Below are 20,078 nucleotides of genomic sequence, written 5' to 3'. Positions count from 1 at the left end.
TTCGCTGCTCGGCCTACGCCAGCCACTGCCCTAAAACCACACCAAATCTCCAGCCCATTCCCCCATCTTTCGATCCCCTAGCCCGCATCAAGCGTCCCCTAGTTCGCCGGAAAGCCATGGTGCGCCGCAAGATCACTTACTACAAGATGCTGACGCCGAGGCGCCGCGCAGAAATCGCGGCGGCGGTCGGCGCCACAGACCTCCGTTCCCAAGCTTGCTTTGCGACAGGCCAATCCACGAGTTCTCTGGAGCCAAGCTACGAGGAGGAGGAAGCCGATCCAATGTTCATGGTGGAGGTCGCGGCGCAGAAGGCCCCCGATGGGTATGAGATGATGGACGTCGACTTTGTGCCGGCGTCCGAGTCCCCCATGGTGCAGGCGGACCAGCGGTTCAACATGGCGATACTAAAGGAGGACCAGGAGGCAGAGGCTCATCTCTACGCGGAGCGCGCGCATGCCGCTGCCATCGAGGCTCTCCTGCAGGCGGAACCGGATGTCGTGGATGTGAACCGGGCGGCGGAGGCTCAACTTGAGGCGGAGCGCGCGGATGCCGCTGCCATCGAGGCCCTCCTGCAGGCGGAACCGGGCGTCCTGGACTTGAACCGGGCGGCAGAGGCTTGACTCGACGCAGAGCGTGCAGATGCCGCTCTCATCGATGCCCTCCTGCAGGCGGAACCGGACGTCCTGGACTTGAACCGGGCGGCGGAGGCTCAACTCGACGCGGAGCGCGCGGATGCCGCTGCCATCGAGGCCCTCCTGCAGGCGGAACCGGACGTCCTCGACTTGAACCGGGCTGTGCGCTCGTCCGTGCAGAGCGCCCGCACGCTCCGCTTGAACGAGTAGCTGGTGGCCGAGGACAACCACGGTACGGAGACACACGTCGGCTGCGACGGCTGGTTCGCGTCGGCAGCCAAAGACGACGAGGCCGTCTCTTTCCGCGAGCAGTGATAGTTTTTCTTTATGTTGTTGTTTTTATGGATCTTTTGCTGTGTAAAAACATATATTTGTTATGCAAGTCGCCTGACTTGGGTCAGTCTACCATTTCAGGCGGTTGGATTAATATCCTATGTCTCCTAACCCTTCTTTCCTTCTTCCTCACCTCTTCTTCTTCCCCAACAGACCACCACACGGGCCGTACGGATACTCCCCAACATGCGGTTGGATAAACATACTCTATGAACGAAAATTATGTGTCAGCGATAGGATGGCTGAGTTTGGTTTGTTCACATGCGACAACACATGTCAGTGAGGGTGCGTTCCCTTGGTTGGGTTTGCGGTGTGCATGAGCGACTGTGTGAGGGTGCGGTGCGACCGCGGCATGCAGGAGCGACCGTGTGAGGGTGCGGTGCGACCGCGATAGCCGTGTGCAAGTGTACCTCCTTCTCATTTTGAAAACTTTAGGCAAGCTTGGCAAAAATGTGTGGCGAAGTTTGGCAATGCAAGGCCTAGACCCAAACAGGATAAGTACGTACGTACTAGGAGTACTAGTGTTAAAAAAGAAAGGCGAGGTTTTCCTTCGCGGGATTTAATCGATACAAATCCTCGTTTCACGTGTCAATTAATGTGTATTTTTCTCTCGAAAGACCAAAGAGCTAACCATCTCACTCCTCATCGCTTGATTAATGCAGCGCCATGCAAACCAACCTTCTCACTTCCGCATGCATGCAGGGGATATTAATGTCCTTGGTTGCTAACCCCATCAATTTTGCCTCGATTAGTGTTAGTGGCCCTTTGCAAATTGTAATTTTGATATACTGGCCTAGTGTACAAAAAAATGGAGGTAGTAACTATATTTGACTTCCTTCCCCATTGCGGTGACGTCGACGATATCTTTTTTTTGGTGGTTTGACGAAGTGCGTTCGACGGAGAACACCATTGAGGGAGACCACCGTAAGTCGTTCGCAAGTGCCTCCTGCAAGCCGATACAACCGCCTTATTTGCATCCAGGAAGTCCTTTACTAGTACTACTAGGAGTACTAGTGCGGTGAGATGGTTTCTTGAAGAAGACGATGGAGAAGCGGAGTCAGCGAAGAGTGAAATGATGGTTGCTTCGTCCGTGCTTTTGTGATTTGACGCCTCACTGCTTTGTGATTTGTGATAGAAGGGACAGGGGAGTAGACTCTGTGCTCTATACTGTACTACATGCGTCCAAGCATGGGAGAACGAGGAGAGACTTTGCATTTTTCTATTCCTTCAATCAATCAATCAGGGAGCTTCGGTTCCATCTTTTTGGCTTTGGCAACACCGTCCACAATGGTTCCCACGATGCCAAAAGCTATTTCCACATTTGGCTACACATTGTGGAAGCCCTTAACCGTACCACTTGGTTTTGCTCCTGTGTGCTATCTATACAAATCTCAATTATATTGATCTAAAAATTTATAGAATCAAGATTAGTAAAAAGGAGGTGATTTTGCCGCGCGGATGGCGGGGGAGGTTTCTTATTTGAGCAATGCTACATCCACGTAATGGTTTACGTAAAGTTACGAACTGATGTGATGTGGGACTATTTGATTGGATTAAAGGAGAGGATTAGGCCCACCCCACCTGAAAATCAGGGGGGCATATATAGATTAGATGGAAAGTATACGTAGCAGCTACGTAGCCCTTTGTAAGTCTAGGATTAGGCTTCTTATTTTCGGAGGACGTTGTCCTAGCGGTTTGCTAACATGCGGTCCCACGTGTCAGTGCTTTACCAAGCCGATCCGCGTCCCACATGAGGCAGAACAACGGCAGAAGCAACATGTGGTTAAGTTGAAGAAGATGAGGGAGAAGCGGATTCAGCAACGAGTGAAATGATGGTTGCTTCGTCCCTCCAACTTAACTGCGGGAAAGGTGCAGCTTGTGATTTGATGCCTCATTGCTCATTACTACGCCGGCGCCATGAGTGGGGTGCTTCACCCCGGCTGCTCTGCACTGTATTCCGGTATGGCACGTGGACCCGGTAGCTTGATGTCCCACATGTCGGCGAAAGGGACTAGAAGATTTATGAAAGCGAGCGCTCCACTCTTACGACGGATTAGTAGACGACACGACGGCCCAGTGAACTGTCACTTGTAGTACTGTATAGTACTATAGTTTTGCTGTTTCGCACGATCCATCGATACAAACCCGATTAAACAAGAAAGGGCGGGATTTTTCCCGCGCGGTAGATGATACTGGCCATACATTTCAAAGGAAATTTTAATGTATGCAAACTGAATAATTATAAGTAACAATATGATATCTAGTAAAACTAAAAACACATATGATTTATTGTGTTAGAGTGTAGTAGTAGTGCTGTATTGCATAGTTGTTAGATGTAACATGCGAGAACGTGTAGAGATGTAGTTTTGGAGGGCCTACAGAGAGAAAAGTGTAATACGGTCACCGAACTTCAGAATAAGCTGATTACGGTCACTATATACGTTTTGCGGTGATTATACAGTCACTTGCTCACAGTTCAGCATCGGATTGCACTCTGTGACCGGCCAAATAGTCTGTGTGGCGCCATATTGACTAGTTAAATTGACCACATTCCTTGTGGGTCCCACCTGTCAGTTCACATAGGCAAAAGGTCAGATAAACACAAATTTACGCAGGCGCGACAAGGCTCCAACCCGTGCGCGGGAATCACCTGGTTGTGTATGTGTCTGTCAGGGCCTGATGTGTGTGCATGCACGTGTAGGTTGAGCACTTGAGCGTGAGAGTGTGTGTTGGTCGTGTGGTGTACTGGTGTGTGCATGCATGCGTGCGGGTGTGCATGTGAGTGTTGCGTGCGTGCGTGCGTGGGTGCATGTGTTTGTGTGAGTGTTGCGTGGATGCAGTTCGTGTGCATGCGTGCGTGTGTGTATAATCACCACAGCAGCTCCTGTGTGTTAAAACAGACGGCTCAGCATACCAATACAAGGCCACCTTGTCCGCTGTGCCCGCGGTCATGACTTCGAACCACCGTCCAAATATTTTTTGTCGTTTGTTTTCATTCTTACTAGCAAGATGCCCGTGCGTTGCACATAACATCAAGATGCATTTGTATGACTTGTTTATCTTGTGAGAGAAAAGGATGAACGAGGGAAGGCCTTATTTGCAAATGTGGAGAGGTGTGTGGGTACCTTTTTGCAAAATTGCCATAGTTTCTTTCCTATCCGTCAGATATAAATCGGACGGCCTATATTGCAGGATGGCAGGCACACCATCATCACCAACTCTGTTTTTTATAAGAGTGTATTTTATGTATTTTATAAGAGTGTAGGCGTAGAGTAGATACAAGTCGACAGGTGGGCACGATGGTAGTGAGATAATGCGATGCAACACTAGAGGTGCCACGTGGAGCGTTTAACTGGTCAACTAGTCATGTCATGAGCAAATACAGAGTTGTACGGTGAGCCCGTGACTGTATAATAACCACTAAACGTAAATGGTGACCGTAATGAGTGGATTCTGAAGTCCAATGTATGTATCGTGCTTTCGCTTCAAATACAATGATCGTCATTGCATATATCGCGAGAGAAAGATGAAACATGCATGAATTTTCTGGGGGCTTACTTTTAGAGGACCTGGAGATAGTTTTGTGTGCATACGTGAAAGGGGCGTACAGAGGGGTATGCGATGGAGAGAGAGATGCTCTTCATTTCTCTTTATTATGACTAACTTTGTATATAGTATAAAAATATACAAATTCACAGTGCGGAATAAATATCATTGTGGGCACCATGCAATGCAAATTAGCGTTCGTACTCCTCCATATAACTTTGTAATGTTGTATATATGTAGAAACTCTAAAATAATTTTTTGGCCACACTTTATTCAAAAGGAATGTTGGATGCGAAATAAACGTGAAGAGAGGGCTTTTTAGATCAATGGGGTACGTGATGTAACATGTGTGAATGTGTAGTTGATGCATTTGGCGGGGCCTAGAGAGGTATGTGTGTGTATTACGTATTCGAGAGAGGCATGGATAGAGGGGCCGACGGGGGCGCGTGGGAGAGATAGCACGAGAAATGAGAGTGGTCTAGAGAGAGAGACGAATATGATGTCACGACAAGAGATTGCATTCCCTTGAGTGTGTATATGCAAGGGGGGATAGAGGCACCAGGAGAAATTTTCTGTGTGTGTGGTGTTTGTGTTGGTATGTGTGGGTGTGAGAAGATAATGAGACATGGGGGCAGAGGGTGTGTCACTGCGTGAGGTCCGGTGGGTCGAGGTGAGGCCCTTTGTTCGGTTCCGACCTGCGCCACATTGGTCGGGCCGTGACGCATTTAGGAAGTCCCATGGATGACTAGTCGTAGAAGACAAAGATAGCAGAATTGTGAAGGACTCTATGTCCACTGACAAAGCCGGCTAGGATTTGTAACCCTAGGTTCTCGGACTAAGGTAACCCCTTTATCTCTGATATTACTATTCATCCAACCTAACTTTAAGGGGCATCCTACAGAATGCTCTCCTAGAATCATACTCGTCGATTAGGAAGAGAGGTGTGAGACAATGCATGAGAGACAGGCGTAAAGATAATGTGCGTACATGAGACACGTAGGCAGGTCCATGTATATAGAAAGGGTCGATGAGGATTGTGTGTGTGTATGTTTGCGAGAGGAAGAGTGCTTGTGATAAAGGTTAGTGAAATAGTTGTAAATGGTTACGAGGGGGAGGGAGGGTTATATCTAGAGCATGTGTGCGAGAAAGACACCTCGGGAGAGAGTGTGTGAGCATGTGTGAGAGACCACCGATGGAGAGTGAAACTACACGTAAAAGACTGCTCTACACATTGATTAAAGATATAAATTGTATCCAAATATTAGGATGGGATCATGATATTTGCAATTCACGTAAGGAGCGGTCATTGATCCATCAGACATCTAGATTCTATCGAATTTGAGCGTGTCTATGTTATTATTCGACACAATTGATCCACATAGTTAGTATTTTGAACTCCAGACAATGCATCGCTTTAGCAATCGAATATAAACGTGAGTATAGTTCATGTTGTGTGTGTAAAGCACATTATACATACGAAAGTTACACAATGGACATTATAAATAGCTACCTATGAACTAGCATACATTTGAATTCAACTTAAGGTGGTTTAAAAAAATCGAATTCAACATGAAGTTCATTCAATTATTTGAATTTGATATCATGGCATTTGTAAACCATACCTAAATTATGGAGGCACCAATCTTTGCTCTGATTTTGTACATAATAGCATATGTAGTCGTGTACAAAATAGATTCAAATTTAGCTCCTCCATTCCAAAATAATCGTAGTTATAGGATTTTCAAGTGTCAAAATTTCAAAAAGAAGCGGATAATTTAATGTGGTTTTCAAACATAAAAGGTCAAATATAACGTTGTCTATTTAGGTCAATCCTCATAGTTCAAGAGTACTCTAAACGTGAATGCTTGTGTTTCAAAATTTTGAACGAAGCGCCAAAAGAGCCTCTACTCGCCCGAAACCGCGTGAGACCAATGTTTGGTAGTACAAAGAAATTACTTTTCTAATAACTCCGACCCGTGAAACCTACCGGCCCGACGTCCAAAGGTCTAAACCGGGGTAGGTTTGTAGCTTCATCTAGACGCCACGCAACCGCATCCGAAAAACATTCATACACAATGACCGCCTAAGCACACATGCGCGCGGCCGAAATCGCTCCCGCCCACTATTTGGGACACCTGGGATTACCATCCTACCCCCGACCCGCAGTAGGTCCAAAATTTAAGAGGGGGGCAAAGTTTGTACTTCCCCCAAATTTCAAACAAGCGCGTCCCATCTTCTGTTCGAAAAAGCCAAAAACAAGCGCGTCCCAGACCGAAACATGGTTCCCCCCACCCGTCTGATTCCCCATTCGTACTCTGTGGGCGCCAAAACTACCTCTCCACCAGCCGCGAAACCCCGGCGTCCTCCGTCCGCCACCCCATCCCACCCATCAACCGCCGCCCTCCTCCATCACACCGGAGCCGATACCCCGACGTCGTCGTCCACCACAACCTCAACCGCAACGCCCTCCACGGCTAGTAGTTGAAGCCGAGGCCGAGCCGTCCGTACCCGAGCCAGTTCAACCACGCCGTCCTGCGTCTCACCGCTGCCGCTCCAACTTCGCCACCTTCAACCGCACCGGAGCTGTTCCTGCTACGCCGTCCTTCGCCGCCTCGGATCTGCTTCCCCTCCGCCGACATACGGCCACGGCAACACAGTCAACAATTTGGCCATGGGTTCGTCCAAGCCTGCACCCTCCAGAACATCGGTTTCCCCGGTAAAAAGAAGAAGATCGGCGCGACATGTGGAGGTGACCACAGCGGCAACCGAAAAAGGTACTCCTCTTCCCTTATTCGTGCAAATCTGACGTCTCTGCGTGCACGGTATTCATCCCACAGAAGATACTAGTTGACCGCTTCTTTTTGATACTAGATGTTCCTAGTAACTCGTGATGCACATGGTTTTTCCTCATATACTATTTCACCTTAGCTAGAGGTCCGTCGCCCCCTTGAATTTCAATTTCTGGCCAGTTGATTCCCAATTAACGGAAGCATTCCCCGGCGTAACAGGCGCTAGTACGCCTATTACGCCGGGGAAGCAGCGCCTTGGTATTTATCTTAGGGGCGTGTGTGGCCTAGAGCTACTGGCGCCCGATCTGGAGGTCGGCCGGGATTAATGGGATGGCCTGGGGGCGCTGCCAAGCACGGCGGTGGTGTGAGGTCGATGGGAGGGCGGGGCGGCGGAGGCAGGGGTCTGGGCCGGTGGTCGCTGGCGGTTCGAGAAAGATCGTCAACAGTGACTGGCGGGAGGTAGACGAAGGCCATCTGCCCGTTCCTTATAGATCGGACGGTTCATTAAAAAAATCGACTGACCTATTTATTTTCAGTCGACTGTTATCTTAGATATGACCACATGTGGTGGTGTGCTGGAGGAGTACCTGCATTTCCTGTGCTCATATATTACAAAATCATACGGATTAGAATCTAATTTTGTTTGCCTTGCAATGTTGTAGAGCTATCATATGTCTCCTGTCATTTATTTTTCAGCCACCTGCTATCTGCTACTTTTACAGTGCACTAGTTCTGCACACACTTCACCCTTACTCTCACTATTGTGTTTTTATGCAAGGGTATTTCAGACTCTGCTACCATGAGAGAAGCCAAAAAGAAAAGAGAGAAGTCGCTCCAGCTTTGTGTGCGGTTAGGCAAGACACATTACAGTGCTATAAAGGGTGCAGTGTCAGCAGATGGAGACGGTAAACGTAGCTCTGGAGTTGATGACCTCGCTCGCAATGAACCACCATCCCAGGTGCTTGCTTTAACTTCGCGGTGTCATATGTGGTTGCAAGTTCCATATGGTGTCTAGCTTGTATTCGAAAGGCCGAAGTCGGTAAGATAAGGAAAGATATTTCTTTTACATGAACCACCATCCCGTGAGCACCAGAAGACAAATAGCTAGTCAGGGCACTGGCCGAGCCAGTGACAAGAACAGCAAAGATAGGCATCACCTGGAAGCCAACTAAAAAGGTTGCGTTGGTGGCGAAGCAGCCCGCCTCCCACCAGGCTCTCAGGTCCTAGATGATCATGCTCACCACTCCAGCCGGATGTCTAGCTTGTATTGCTTCCAATTTGGTTAAATTGCATCTGCTTAGCTTACACATTATACCTTTGAATATGACATGCCTTTCTGTTTTTGGTACATACTAGTACATCTGTGTATTAACCATGTTCTTACATCAAACTAATGTTCTTGTGTATCCCTCATCAATCACTTATGACGAGGCAGGCAGGCAAGGGGACTACTCCTCATTTAAAGAATGCAGCGTCAGCCTCCCGACATGATTCTCAAGAAACAGAAATGCTAGATGAAGATAGTGAACGTAGCTCTGTAGTTGATTACAGCATTTCCCCTACACTAGCATCGCAGGTGCTTGCTCTAACTTGGCAGCGTGATATGTGGTTGCATGTTGCATATGGTGTCTAGATTGTAGTTCTTCCAATCTGGTTAAACTGCATGTGCTAGTCTGCTTAGCTTATACATTATACCTGTTAATGTGACATGCCTTCCTGTATTTAGTACATAGTACATCTGTCTATTAAGCATGTCCTTACATAAAACTATTGTTTTTTTGTATCCCGCATCAATCAACATGACGAGACACCTTTAGTATATGCAGTGCGATATTAGTTGCATCTTTCATATGATTTATAGCATGCGCTGCTTCTAATTTGTTGAAATTCCATTTATGATGGGACGCTTTTAACTTGGCAGAGTCATATTGGTTGCATCTTTCATGTGGTGTCTAGCTTGCATTGCTTCTTATTTGCTGGAATGGTTTCTGCTTAGTTTACACAAACAGTTGTGAACATGCCATGTTGTCCTGTTTTTCGTACATATTCCATCCTGGTATCATGTGTTTGCCTTACATCAAAGTAGTGATTGTCAGTATCATGCATGAATGAGTTCTGAAGAGAGAATTTTATTGCTTTTTCTTGTCGATTTTACTTGACAATTCAAAATCAATAAAGCGGAAGGAAGTTAGCAAGGCAGCGGATAAAGGTGCTCCTTCCGAACGGAGGGCCTCTACAGTTTCTACTCCTCCACACCCCCAAGATGATTTCCAAGACAACACATGCATAGAAACTCAACAAAGCTGTGTTTATGATGAGCACGTCTCCCCTAGTGTAGCATCACTGGTGCTCCCTCTAACTTGGCACTGTTATATGTGGTTGCATGTTATGTGTGATGTCTAGCTTGTATTGCTTCTAATTTTGTTGAATTCCATCTGCTTACTTTACACATTATACTTGAATAAGACACGTGTTCCTGTTTCTAGAACATACAATATCTATCTATCACACCATGTTTTTACATCAAATTACTACTATTGTGTAACCTGCAACAATCACTTATCATAAGACACGTTTGACTTCGAAGTGTGATATAGGTTACATCTCACATTCTTTTCTAGCTTGTACTACTAATTTGTTGAAATGGCACTTATGACGAGACAGTTTTAACTTGGTAGGGTGATATTCGTTGCATCTTTCATATGGTGTCTAGCTTTCATTGCTTCTAATTTGTTGAAATGCCTTCTCCTTAGTTTACACATCATAAGCTGTGAATATGCAATGCTGTGAATATGCAATGGCACTAATGACGAGAGACCTCTAACATGGTAGTGTGATGTTGTTTGCATCTTGCATATGATTTATTTCTTGTACTGATTCACATTTTTTTAAACGCCATTTATGATGAGACATTGTTAACTTGGCAGAGCGATATTTGTAGCATCTTTCATATGGTGTCTACCTTCCATTGCATTGCTTCTAATTTGGTGAAATGTCTTCTTCTTAGTTTACACATCATAGTTCTGGTTATCTCTTCCGTCCTGTTTTTCATACATATTACATCCTCCTATCATGTGGTTGTCTAACATCAAAGTTCAGTTCGTCTGCATCACGCATCAATTTGTTCTGAAAAACTAAATTGTTATTCGTTTTTCTTGTCGGCTTGACTTAACATGGCACAGAGAAAGAGGAAGAAACACAGAATGGCAGGGAATGAGAAGCGGATGAATCCTGCAGATTCTGCTGGTACTGATGGTGCAATAGAAGGTCAAAGTCCAGTGGAAAATTCTACAAACACGGCATCCCATGCTACACGAGTTGCAAAAAAAGCCAAACAGAAACAAATAGCTGCCACCAAACAAGCAGAGACAACCCTAGTTCTTGCAACACCTACCACAGTACTACCTGCTGCACGACTTACTCGTGCGTCAACTGAGCTAGCAGCATGTTCCCAAGCTCCCTTGCCACCTGACACTACTTCCCAAGCACTCTTGACACAAGACGAGTTGGCAATATCAGATGAACCTTGTGAGCTTCAACAGCAAGAAGGTAGTTGCTGGAGTCAAGTTACAGTTGCATGCTTCTTTATATGTAGTCTCACAGTTTGATGTACACTAACACTTCCTATGTTCGTTGTTGGACTAGCACCTAGGCGCAAGAGGAAACAAACATCAGGGATAATGCTCGATAGGTTAACTAAATCTAGAGGAGGAAGAATGGAGATCCGTTTTGAGGCAGGTTTAAAAAGGCCACGTGATGCTACAGAGTCAGCCAAGTTAGTATCAAAGGCAGCGGTTGCCGTTAGGTGTCATGTACGTGTCCTCCCAACATGGATTCAGTATAGGAATGACAAAGATGAAACCCGGTTCAACACCTTCCTCGACCATTTATCTGTAAGTATGGTTATGTATGGAAACTAGTAATATCGTCTTGCTCTGTCCCATACTTTCTAGGTTGCTGATAATGAGACTCCCATAATTTTTAACAGATGAGGTTCAAGTTGGATAGCCAAGATGATGTAACCAGACAAGCTTGCACCCAAGTTTTCAAGTCTACTCTGCGACAGTATCGGTATAACTTGAGGAAAACTCACTTTGAAGGCAAGGCTAACAGTGAACTTTCCCAAACATCTCCAGTGGAAAATATATCGGATGAAGACTGCAGGGGCCTTGTTAAACACTGGTTTGATCCGAAGTATCAGGTACATTATATATATGTGGTCAGATCACATGTTGAAGTCCAATTTACGCATGTGTCACACAAATCTATCTTCTTGTAGGTGAACTGTTCAAAGAACAAGGCCAACCGTACGACAAGTGAAATTCCAACAGATGACAGGATCTCGTAGCTATATTGCACACTGCGAGGCTCTTGTAATTAGCTGCTGTTTCACTCTTTTCACTGTACCATATTATCAGATCTATATTAACTTGTTCGAAATGCAGAGGAAAGCCCGCAAGGACCAAAAAGTACCTGAACCAAATGTTGTGGAAATCTTCAAGGACTGTCACACCAGCAAGAAGAAGGGCATGACTACACCAGTCAAAGCCGCTGTTGTAAGTCCTTAATCCTCATGCCTTTTAACTACTACTTACTCTGACTTCTGCCTTGAACTGCATGGTTTGCAGCCAATGTCTATTACTCTTTTCAATTTTATACACAATTGTCTTAGCGTATCATTGCACCTTACAAGGTTTAAAAGAGAGGAGTGATGTTCCTTTGATCTTGACCTGTAATCTAGTTCCGTGCTGGACTTGCCCACACAACATTACAATTGCATGTTTGTCTGTTCTCAGTTGTTTTGTGATATGAATGATGTCATACTATGCTTACCATATTATAAACTTCGTCTCTTTATCCTTAGCCCTCAATACAATGTGAAGAAATAGACAATACATTAGCGATGGTACATGGTCATATGTTTGGAACCTGGTTTTATTATGTACTTTGCAATAAAATACAACTAATATTTTACATGGGTTCACCAGAATAAATTATGTATATAGACCAAAGCTATTTTGTTTGGTTTTGCTGCCTCCTTAATATCTTCTGTTCTGGTACTACTAATGTAAAACCTCAACTTTTCAGCAAGCTATGGAAAAAATGGTGGAACCGCCACCTTCTGAAGGTGGTGAGGCAACTATAACCGCAATGTCATCTCTTGCTGCAGTGGGTCAGTACCTGTCCACTAACCATGCCAAAAGCACGTTCCTGCGTAATACTGGGTTGGTTGTTAAGGCAATATCGTCCAAACTGCCTCATGATCAAGATATGCAAGCTCAAAGCAATGTTGTATCTGCGCTCCAGACACAAGCCCATTCCCTAACAGAGACCCTTTGTGAAACAAGGAGAAACATTGCTCAATGTCGTCAAGATATGCATGGTTTTGAAACCAGACTATCAGACATTTTCTATGTTGTTCAGGAGCCTAGGGGAAATGAAGGCGAGGGTTATGGTGCTCCATCGGACAATACAGCATGAAAACGTAATAGTCAGGTCAAATGAACTGAGCTTCTGAACTTCTGGTGGTGCGTTTATCTGCTAGACTGTTAAGTTTTATGCCAACCTTCCTTTTGTTATATAGTTGTAATTTGTTTTGGTGCGATACAAAATTTATTCTTAACGTGCAGCCACCGGCTGAAGAAAACAGCAAGCCATTTTTGTATAGTGTAGGGTGTTCCCTATATTTGCACTGGTGGCGATCTTTGATGCCGAGTGGATGTAATCTGTGCAATCGCCTTAATAGCCTAGCGTTAGTTTCGGCCTTATTTATTTCCTAGTCTTCTTTTTCCATGGTTCGCTAGTGGCCGCAACTACCATGGGCCATATACGGGTCGTAGGATCCATGGGTCTCCTACGGGCCGCCGATAAATGGGCCTGTAATCGGTGGGCCTCGGGCCGTCGGATAAATGGGTCTACATGGGCCGTAATCGGGCGTAATTGGTATCGGCCCAGCACGGTAACAGGCTGTTACCAGGCCGTAGGACAGCAAAGGCTTAATTCTGTCACAAGCATAACGGGTCGTTAATGGGCCAGAATATAGGACGGGCTGGAAACGGCGCAACGGGTTAACAGGCCAGAAACGGGCCGACTCTTGCCATGGGCCGAATTTGGCTCATTAGGGTAACAGGCCGACTCTTGCCATGGGCCGAATTTGGCCCATTAGGGGAACAGGCCAGTAACGGGCCGACTCTTGCCATGGGCCGAATTTGGCCCATTAGGGGAACAGGCCAGTAACAGGCCGGAAGTAATCGAGGGCCGAAAAGGAGCCCAAGAACGTATGGGTCGTCAATAGGCCGAAAGCTAACACGGGCTGGAAACGGCCCATGTAAATCACAGGCCGTTAACGGGTATAAAGAAAATTACTGTTCATTATGGGCTAGAGTCACTGTGGGCCTGTAAAGGGCCAAAAGATACGAAGGCCTCATATGGGCCGAAAGACGTCGTGGGCCATACATGGGCCGAAAGTGAAATGGGCTGGTGTTATACTCGACGGCCCACATGACATTGTTGGGCCGATTTCTTTTAGGGCCTAACAGGCCGTGAGTTAACGGGCCATAAAATGGGCTATTTGCGAAGAGATCGTTAACAGGCTTATCATGGGCCAGCCCGTTAACTTTTGACCTAGTTAAACGGGCCCGGCTTTGTAAGCTAAATGGGCCAGTGGTGGGCCGTGGCACGTGTCGACATATCATAGGCGCCTATCTGACCCACTGACGAGCTGACACGTGTTTCGTCCGGCCAATAAGAATTTTACACGTGGAAATTTCCCATTGGTCGGGGCTGTTAATGGGTTATCGGATCCTAAACCCGACCCGATAGCTTAACGGCGTTCCGTTACGGTGGATGCCACGTGTCGGTCACCCTTGACGAAAGCACTTCTGTGACGCGCGATTTACCGTCATGAAAGTGGACACTTCCGTGATGATAATTTTGGTAATGTCATGGAACACTTCTACGACAGCACAGGTATGACTATCTTGATTCTGTCATAAAATCGTCATGGATGTACATGCATGACAAAAAACGCGACCAACTGTGACAAACACGTATCATTACGGAAGTGTATTTTTTTTGTAGTGCCACCGTGCAAAAGATCCAGAGCTGCTGGGCGGCATGATCGACGACCCACCCGAAGAGCCGCCGTCACCAGTGCTCATCGAGAGCCTGATGCCCCGCAAGGAATGGGCAGAGGACCTCTGTGATTCAGTCAAGACAAAGGCGGCCTGTGGCTTCATCATTGCCCGCGGCGGCCGTGTCAACCTCGATCCCGATGATGTGGTGGCCAGGCTCGAGCGCATCCTTGGCAGAGTTGACGTCCCCGATAAAGTAGAACATCGCCAAAGTGATATCTTGAGGATATGCAGGTGATCGAGGGAATTTGCTACCAGGCCAGAGACATGGAAATGGAGCGGTTCCGTGGAGTTGTCATGCGCGTGATTGCATGCGGTCAAGCTCTTCTGGAAGAGGCCCAGCAGCCCCAAGAGCCTCCCAGCGCCAGCAGCTCCGTAGGCGGAGGCGGGTCGGGCCACTTGGAGTGAACGGCCGCAAGGGTGTGCTATGCTGACCATGGAGTCCGAGAAGACCATCGTCGGAAGTCCACCAACTCAGCCTTTTAGCTTATATTTTATTATAATTGTATGCATATGTAGGTCATGAGTGTTCTGGGCCTTGCCGCATTTGACATATGAAGGACAGGGTTCTCGTGACTGCGACAACGTCTACCTGGCGGCAGAAGAATTTTTGAGGGAAGCCGACGATCAAGAGTTGATGTTGCTGGGTCCACCTGTCACATCGGAGATTGAGACCGCATCGAGACCGGCGCTGAGACTGAGACCGGCATCGAGACCGGCGTCCGGCGCCGAGACTAGCGGAGCTGGTATAGAACCGAAATCAAAGAGGCAACGGCTTCCTAACAAGCTCAGGACTACTAGACTGGTGGTCACGGAGCTGGACGATGATGTCTACTACGCAACCTTCTTCTTGTAGACGTTGTTGGGCCTCCAAGTGCAGAGGTTTGTAGGACAGTAGCAAATTTCCCTCAAGTGGATGACCTAAGGTTTATCAATCCGTGGGAGGCGTGGGTTGAAGATGGTCTCTCTCAAACAACCCTGCAACCAAATAACAAAGAGTCTCTTGTGTCCCCAACACACCCAATACAATGGTAAATTGAATAGGCGCACTAGTTCGGTGAAGAGATGGTGATACAAGTGCAATATGTATGGTAGATATAGGTTTTTGTAATCTGAAAATATAAAACCAGCAAGGTAGCAAGCGATAAAAGTGAGCGTAAACGATATTGCAATGCAAGGAAACAAGGCCTAGGGTTCATACTTTCACTAGTGCAAGTTCTCTGAACAATAATAACATATTTAGATCATATAACAATCCCTCAACATGCAACAAAGAGTCACTCGAAAGTCACTAATAGAGGAGAACAAATGAAGAGATTATTGTAGGGTACGAAACCACCTCAAAGTTATTCTTTCGGATCGATCTATCATAGAGTTCGTACTAGAATAACACCTTAAGACACAAATCAACCAAAACCCTAATGTCACCTAGATACTCCAATGTCACCTCAAGTATTCGCGGGTATGATTATACGATATGCATCAAACAATCTCAGATTCATCTATTCAACCAACACATAGAACTTCCAAGAGTGCCCCAAAGTTTCTACCGGAGAATCAAGACAAAAACGTGTGCCAACCCCTATGCATAAGTTCACGAGCGGAACCCGCAAGTTGATCACCAAAACATACATCAAGTGGGTCACGTGAATATCCCATTGTCACCACAGATAAGCACATGCAAGACATACATCAAGTGTTCTCAAATCCTTAGAGACTCGATCCGATAAGATCACTTCAAAGGGAAAACTCAATCCATTACAAGAGAGTAGAGGCGGAGAAACATCATAAGATCCAACTATAATAGCAAAGCTCGCGATACATCAAGATCGTACCATCTCAAGAACATGAGAAAGGGAGATCAAACACATAGCTACAGGTACATACCCTCAGCCCCAAGGGTGAACTACTCCCTCCTCGTCATGGAGAACGCCGGGATGATGAAGATGGCCACCGGTGAGGGTTCCCCCCTTCCGGCAGGGTGCCGGAACAGGGTCCCGATTAGTTTTTGGTGGCTACAGAGGCTTGCGGCGGCAGAACTCCCGATCTATTCTGTTCCCCGATGTTTTTAGGGTATATGGATATATATAGGCAAAAGAAGTCGGTCAGGGGAGCCACGAGGGGCCCACGAGGGTGGGGCGTGCCCAGGGGGTAGGGCGCGCCTCCCTGCCTCGTGGCTTCCTTGAAGCTTCCCTGACATCTACTCCAAGTCTCCTGGATTGCTTCCGTTCCAAAAATAACTCTCCCGAAGGTTTCATTCCGTTTGGACTCCGTTTGATATTCCTTTTCTTCGAAACACTGAAAAAGGCAAGAAAACAGCAATTTGGGCTGGGCCTCCGGTTAATAGGTTAGTCCCAAAAATAATATAAAAGTGTTTAGTAAAGCCCATAAACATCCAAAACAGATAATATAATAGCATGAATACTTCATAAATTATAGATACGTTGGAGACATATCAGCATCCCCAAGCTTAATTCCTACTCGTCCTCGAGTAGGTAAATGATAAAACAAATAATTTATGAAGTGTGAATGCTAGCAGGTGCACAAGATTGATCAATGATAATTTCAATCACCTTTTCTAGCATCATCATATGTCATAATAGTAGCTCATCTCATAAAACTTTTCATGATCAAGTAACAAACTATTCACATGTTAAAGTATAGATCATAAACTTTCTTGAAAACTAACAAACCGTGTTATTAGTCCCGCAGGAGCGTGACGTCCTCAGGGCCCGGCACCGTTGGGACCCAGTGAAGAAGATTTTCGAGACGAACGCGGTCACGACGGAGTTCATGAGACTACTGGTAATTTTAGTTTTTGATCAATTCGACTGCACGTTAGTCATATTTGTAAACGATCCTTGTGCCTCTTGCAGAGAGAGCAGCACAGGATTGCGGCCGAAAGCGACTCGCCGTATGAGGCGTTGGCGACGCCCAAGTGGGACACTCCATTCAACTGAGCGTTGAACATATTGAAACGACTCCCGGTGGAGACTCGACCGTCGTATGGAAGCGTGCACGGTGTCGGAGATGGCGCCATGTGGAAGAAGTACTACCGTGAGACCACGGAGGAGAGAAAAGAAAGACGGAGGTTAACTGAAGAAAACATCGACAAGAAGGTTGAGATTGCGGTTGAGAAGAAATCATCTGAGACAGTCGCAACAGCGGTAGCTGCCGCAAAACAGGTGCTTGTAGGTATGTCTACTTCCTTGGTTCCGGCCATTTTCAATTGGAGTAGGCGAAATCCATAAAAAAATGCAACGGACTTTCCCCTTGCTGACTTCTTGGGGAGCAGCTCGACTAGCGTTGCACCAGCACCTGCAGCTGCACCAGCTCCCGCACCGGCTCCTGCACCTGCTCCCGCACCGGCTCCCGCACCTGCTCCGGCACCGGACGTGCTCGGCGGTGCTTCGTCTTTGGCTGAGCTCGACGCCCTTACGGTATCTGTCACACCGGCCCCCTTCAATAAATGTATAATCTCACGTTTTCGTTGCCTTTCAGGTGTCTCACGGTGCAGACTTTTCTTTGCAGGCCAACGAAACCCCGTGCACCATATTGTACACCATCGGCGACCAGAAGGTGGACATGGGGAAGGCGACGATAATGGAGTCGAAGGAACCATTGTTCCACAGCCGGCCGATCCCCCCGGACGTCTTCAAGGTTTCCGTGGCCAGTGTTAAACTGGGCCACGAGAATTTGCCTCTTGTGGTACTAGTGGGGGATGACGACGAGACCCCTCGGCTGCTTGGTGATTGTTTCAATGGGTGGGTCCTGTTATGGCCAAAGAGTCTGCTTCGTCTGGAGGCGGCCGGGAGCACACCCACGAGCACGCAGTTAGGCATGAACATCAACACCTCACCTGCCCAATTAGCATCGGCTGTCGTGCTGGGTGATAGCGGAGGGGGTGAGGAAAAGGCTCCATTAGTCGCTGGTGACATCGCCATAGATGAGGATGACGATGACGATGGCACTCAATAGTATGTCAATACTGACGCCTACTTAGGGTTTGAGCGTCATGAGTCGGTGCCTGAATTGTCGTCTCCGGAGGCTAAATGTATTATGGAGGACCTTCCGGTAGTAAAGAAGTCTTGGAAGAGATCAAGGAAAGGCAAAAAAGCTGCTTCTATGATCCAGCCGCCTTAGCGGCCTCGAGTTCAAGACCGTATAGATATCCCCGGTGCGGAAAAATGGCATATCCCTGGTCAACCAATCCTACCTGAAGCAGTGCTAGGGGCCAGATTCGGCGATCTAAGGAGACTTCATGACGATGTGCTGCGGATAGAGAAAGGCCTCATCGCCTCGAAAGATCCAAGATACCCACTCTACGTGGTTAACGTTCCGCGACAATTGTCGTACGTCGACACATTCCCGACGGAGAAGTTCTTCCTTCGATTCGATTACATATTCGACATGTTTCACGTCAAGAAGCTAGATTTTACGTTTGTCCGCCTTTATGCCTTGCACATGAACTACATCATCGGGGTTGAGCAGATACCTCATATCTATGTCACTGACCCGTACTTCATGCACGAGGGCTTCTTGGGAGTCTGCACAAAGCACCGTGAATACGCGAGGGAATACATCGTCAATTTCATGCTCGCCAATAAGGACAAGGAGGCGATTCTCGTGCCTTATCATCCCCTGCAAGTCATCCGCGCGGATATCCTTCCTTCGATTTCAATCATTCATTTGCATGGTGGAGGTTAATTAATTTGAGGTGTACTTATTTTGCGCAGCGGCGGGCGCGCCGTCCTCATCATCCTCTACCCCCGATACTCCCACGCTCTTTACTTGGACTCGTCGAAGAACATTAACAAAAAGGATTACACCCACATCAAGGATGTTCTCGACAGTGCTATGTTTTACTACGACGCACGGGGTGGAGAGGTCAAGGACAAGAAGAGAAGGGACGGCAGGCCCGCCTTCGGCCATAAGACCGACTTTTGCTGCATCCAACAACCGAGTGATTCTCTTAATGACGGATTCTATGTCCTACACCACATGCTGGAGTACAGACGGGATCACCAGAACCTTCGCATGTCACCTACATCCGGCGATGCCCATATTCTGCAATGGGCAAAGAACGTAGGAGATATCGAGGATCATCGACTTCGAGCTGAGTTCTATCACATCCAGCGCGAACTTGCCCAAATCATCATGAAGGAGGTCGTCGGAAAAATAGGGATGTTCTACAAAGAAGGACAAATGTCGCGGGAAGACGTCCGAACATGGGTGGCCGCTCAGCGTCTCGACCTGAAGCCTTTCACTAGGCTTGGGGACTATCTCCCTGACTTGGATGGATGGCATGACATGTTGGAGTGATTGTCGATATATGACAATGTGTCCGTTTAGTCCATACTTTCTGTATGACGAAACTTTGAGTTATGCACGACGAAACCTTATTTGTGATGTAATTAAACCGTCCTCATCGACTAGCGACGATCACTCTAGTTAGGGCATTTTGGGTACGATCAACTTTGTTATTTATGTTTATGATATGTTGCTTCTATTTTTTCCAAGTCTGTCTCTTTCTGTTGCTCAACTATATATGTTGCATATCATCGACTCATGTGACGATGCAGGTGCATAGATCATCGATGGCGAAGAAGTGCTATGCCAGGAGTATATATACGACGAGTGGTCGA

The sequence above is a fragment of the Aegilops tauschii genome, chromosome 5 (genome assembly GCF_002575655.3).
Source record: "Aegilops tauschii subsp. strangulata cultivar AL8/78 chromosome 5, Aet v6.0, whole genome shotgun sequence".
Taxonomy (NCBI): Eukaryota; Viridiplantae; Streptophyta; class Magnoliopsida; order Poales; family Poaceae; genus Aegilops; species Aegilops tauschii.
Note: the sequence above shows the minus strand (reverse complement) of the source record.